General features: G+C 50.3%; 1 pseudogene across 1 annotated transcript in view; it reads left to right on the top strand.

Moving 5' to 3' along the window:
• LOC143702922 (KH homology domain-containing protein 4-like) overlaps positions 1–4,821 on the top strand; it is an 11,968-nt pseudogene extending 7,147 nt beyond the window's left edge. Inside the window, exons 4-8 of the transcript XR_013190672.1 lie at positions 1,827–1,906; positions 3,006–3,058; positions 3,648–3,880; positions 4,438–4,647; positions 4,720–4,821. The product of XR_013190672.1 is annotated as a KH homology domain-containing protein 4-like (transcript). The remainder of the gene's footprint in view (positions 1–1,826; positions 1,907–3,005; positions 3,059–3,647; positions 3,881–4,437; positions 4,648–4,719) is intronic.
• Positions 4,822–5,000: the final 179 nt, after the last annotated feature.

The raw sequence follows: 5,000 nt of genomic DNA, 5'->3' as shown, positions 1-5,000 counted from the left end.
TCACTCTCACTCTCTCACACCCACTCTAACACCCTCACTCACAATCTCTCACTCGCTCTCACTCGCTCTCTCTCTCACACTCTCTCTCACACTCTCTCTCACACTCTCTCTCACACTCTCTCTCACACTCTCTCTCACACTCTCTCTCACACTCTCTCTCACACTCTCTCTCACACTCTCTCTCACACTCTCTCTCACACTCTCTCTCACACTCTCTCTCACACTCTCTCACACTCACTCCCTCACTCTAACACTCACTCTCTCTCACACACACTCACTCTCACACTCTCACTCTCACACTCACTCACACACACTTACACACACTCACTCACTCTTACACTCACTCTCTCACACTCACTCTAACACCCTCACTCACAATCTCTCACTCGCTCTCACTCGCTCTCTCTCTCACACTCTCTCTCACACTCTCTCTCTCACTCTCTCTCACACTCTCTCACACTCTCTCTCACACTCACTCCCTCACTCTAACACTCACTCTCTCTCACACTCACTCACTCTCACACTCACACTCTCTCACTCACTCACACTCACTCACTCTCACTCACTCGCTCTCACTCTCACACTCACTCTCTCACACTCACTCACACTCACTCGCTCTCACTCACTCGCTCTCACTCACTCGCTCTCTCACACTCACTCTCTCACACTCACTCTCTCACACTCACTCTCTCACACTCACTCTCTCACACTCACTCTCTCACACTCACTCTCTCACACTCACTCTCTCACACTCACTCTCACACACTCACTCTCACACACTTACACACACTCACTCTTACACAAACACACTCACTCTCTCACACTCACTCTAACACCCTCAATCACAATCTCTCACTCGCACTCACTCTCACACTCTCTCACACTCACTCCCTCACTCGCACTCTCACACTCACACTCTCTCACACTCACACTCTCTCACACTCACACTCTCTCACACTCACACTCTCTCACACTCACACTCTCTCACACTCACACTCTCTCACACTCACACTCTCTCACACTCACACTCTCTCACACTCACACTCACTCACCCTCACACTCACTCTCTCACACTCACTCACTCACTCACTCTCTCACACTCACTCTCACACTCACATTCTCTCACACTCACATTCTCTCACACTCACATTCTCTCACACTCACATTCTCTCACACTCACATTCTCTCACACTCACATTCTCTCACACTCACATTCTCTCACACTCACATTCTCTCACACTCACATTCTCTCACACTCACATTCTCTCACACTTTCACTCTCACTCACACTCTCACTCGCACACACTCTCACACTCACTCTCACTCCCACACTCACTCCCACACTCACTCCCACACACTCACTCCCACACACTCATTCCCACTCACTCACTCCCACACTCTCACTCGCACACTCTCACTCGCACACTCACACTCACTCGCACACTCACCCGCAAACTCACTTGCACACTCAATCGCACTCTCACACTCACGCTCCCGCTCACGCTCCCACTCACACTCACTCTCACACTCACTCACACTCACTCACACTCACTCACACTCACTCACACACACTCACTCACACTCACTCTCACACTCACACTCACTCTCACACTCACTCTCACACTCACTCTCACACTCACTCTCTCTCACTCTCACTCACACTCACTCACTCTCACACTCACTCTCACACTCGCACACACACTCGCACACACACTCGCACACACACTCGCACACACACTCGCACACACACTCGCACACACACTCGCACACACACACTCTCACACTCACTCTAACTCACTCACTCTCTCTCTCCTCTCGGTCTGCAGATTGCTCAGTTCAGTGGTGCTGCTGTCTCCACTAAAGGCCTCTTCATGAGCGACGCAGAGCAATGCAGCGGCGCAGGAGTGTATGTACTTGAACCTGTGTGTGTGTCTGAGGCCCCATCCACAGTACTGCGTTTTAGTTTAGAAACAGAGAATTAAAACGAATACGATCTCCGTCCACAGCAGCGTTTCAGCTGCGTATTAGAACTGATCTCCGTCCACATTAAAACGACTGAAAACGCGGATCACGTGACCATTCACCTACACTTGGCGTGCGCGTGCCGGTGTAAACAGGAAACAGATTGACTATCCCTCAGATTTCGCTGAGGTTGATAAGTCCCGATCTGGAAATTAACTTCATTGATAAAATTATCCCACCATGTACGGTCGATACCGCCGCTGCACACGGGAACTGTCACAGATCCCTCGAATAATAGCTTGCCTCCGGCGTATGAAGGCAGTTATAGCATTTATTACATGGCTTGGTTGAATTCTAATGTAGAATGCGGTCTGTTATTTCTTGATAACACACCGCTGCTAAGTATAACGCACCGTTGCTATGAAAAAAAGCGTTGCCATGGATTCTAACCGTAGAGACGGAACGGACTATTTTCTTTAGCGGAAGCAATACAATCGTTTTTAATTCAATAAACTCCTTTTTAAATCAACATTTTGTGTCAAATTATTGATTTATTTGGTAGGTAGCCATGTAATAAGCGGGATAATGTAGAGCGATGCGGTTATGGCGAATACAATCCCTTCAGGCGTATTCAGACAACACCTAATCAGCCTGTCTGCGTTGTATTTTCTATAACAACCGCCTCGCTCTACATTATCCCTTACGTAAAATGCAGAATTTACTTGCACTAACGTAACTGATAGTCCAGGCTGTTGTTGTGTGTTTTCTTCCATTGTATGACCCAATCAGAGAGCCAAGCGTGAGCCTCTGCGTCATCGTTTCTAAAGTCCTCCGTTTAGACCCGTCTTCACTAAAACGCCCTCCGGAGATTCAAAACGCAAAACGGGGTCGGCAACGTTTCTAAAGTTCTCCGTTTTAGGTCTTCGTTTTTTCCGTTTTAGTCTGGACGGGAGGAGCAAACGTAGCAAAAGGTCTCCGTTTCTAAACTAAAACATAGTAGTGTGGATGTGGCCTGATCACCTGCTCTCTCTGTGTGTGTCCAGGGTTCGGCCACTGTATCTGCAGGTTCAGGGCCGCTGTCAGGAGGACGTCAACAGTGAGTATGAGCTCAGAGTCTCGAAGTGTCTCATTGGTCAGATCCGACACACACACAAGTATTCACAGCGCTTCGCTTTTCCACTTTTTGTTATATCACAGCCTTAAGGTCATGATGGGTCGACCCTGAGTCCAAAATTTACGCACGTAAAAAACAACAACTACCTCACGTTGTCAATCACATTCACACACTGCCTCCGAAACTCTCGTACGTCATAAAAAATTCGGATCGGGTTCGATTTTCTGTGTTTTTCACATCCGTAACAAGCCTTTTGAGGTGTCTTTACAATTAAGAGCCACCGAACACGAAGTTTTCAGATTTATGCCCTCGGCCGCGCCGCCCTCAGCTGATTGACCGTGATTTGGAGAGGCACACACACACCTGTCTATATAAGATCCCGCAGTTCACAGTGCATTATCAGAGCACAAACCAAGCCGTGGAGTCCAAGGAATTGTGTAGATCTGTGGGACAGTATTGTATTACATCAGGGCCTTCGGGTGTTAGTGGTGATCGTCGGTCACATGACCTGTATTGCTGTGTTTAATGGCTGCATCATGTTGAGTCTGAACAGCAGTTGTTGTTTCTTCAGAGGCAGTGTCCAGAATAAAGCAGATCATCTCTGAAGACGTGCTGCGCTCTTCAGGAGGACAGACGCCGGTGATGCCCACTGTGCCCGTGTACCGTCAGCCAATCACAGCAGGGATGCCCACTGTGCCTGTGTACCGTCAGCCAATCACAGCAGCCGCTCCACTCACACCTGCTACTCGAGCCGCCGGAGCGCCCGTCATTCCTGCACACAAGCCGGCTCCACCACATTCAGGGGTGAGAGAGAGAGAGAGAGAGAGAGTGTGTGTGAGAGAGAGTGATGGAGAGTGCGTGTGTATGGAGGTAAAGAAGGCGGGGCTACTGGTCATGTGGTCTCTGCTGATACACTCCTCCTACAGAAACAGCCGTCAGAACGACTCCAGCCTACAGACGGCAGGTCGGAGTTCACTGCGCCGCTGACACACACACACACACACACACACACACTCCCTCACTCTCACACAAACGCACACACACTCACTCACTCTTACACACACTTACACGCGCGCACACACACTCACTCACTCTCACACACTCACTCATTCACTCTTTCTCTCTCACTCACACACACTTCGCTCTTTCTCTCTCACTCACACACACTTCGCTCTCACTCACACACATTCACTCACTGTCACTCTCACGCACAGATTCACTCACTCTTTCACTCTCACTCACACATACACACTCACTCTCACACACACACGTGACCGCTCGTCTCACATACATGCGTTCTGGCTGTCAGCTTTGACCAGGGATCTGTGTAAGTGAATGACTGGCCGTCTTGTTTGTTGCAGAGTTTTGTGCACACTAAGATATTTGTGGGCCTGGACCAATCGCAGCCGAGCTTCAGTGTGAACGAGCGCGTGGAGGGTCCGTCGGGCTCGTACCTGCAGCACATCCAGTGCGAGAGCGGCGCGCGCGTGTTCCTGCGCGGCCGAGGGCTCTGGATACATCGAGCAGGCATCCCGCCGCGAGTCCTTCGAGCCGCTCTACCTGTACATCAGGTAAACCCTCGCTCTCACACACACCTCAGCCGCGTTGCTACGTCTCTGACCCCGTGTGTGTGTGTGTTACAGCCACCCGAATGCTGCAGGACTGGAGGTGGCCAAGAAGCTGTGCGAGAACCTGCTGGAAACGGTGAGAGTGGGGCGAGAACCTGCTGGAAACGGTGAGAGTGGGTGAGAGAGAGAGCGAGAGTGTGTGTGTGTGTGTGTGTGAGAGAGTGAGTGAGAGAGAGAGCGAGAGTGAGTGTGTGTGAGAGAGTGAGTGAGAGAGAGAGCGAGAGTGAGTGTGTGTGAGAGAGTGAGTGTGTGTGAGAGAGTGAGTGTGTGTGAGAGAGTGAGTGTGTGTGAGAGAG

The sequence above is a fragment of the Siphateles boraxobius genome, unplaced genomic scaffold (genome assembly GCF_051911475.1).
Source record: "Siphateles boraxobius isolate OS27281-9 unplaced genomic scaffold, OSU_SipBor_1 365, whole genome shotgun sequence".
Taxonomy (NCBI): domain Eukaryota; kingdom Metazoa; phylum Chordata; class Actinopteri; order Cypriniformes; family Leuciscidae; genus Siphateles; species Siphateles boraxobius.
The sequence above is the reverse complement of the archived record's forward strand: the minus strand, read 5'-3'. Positions and strand labels throughout refer to the sequence as shown.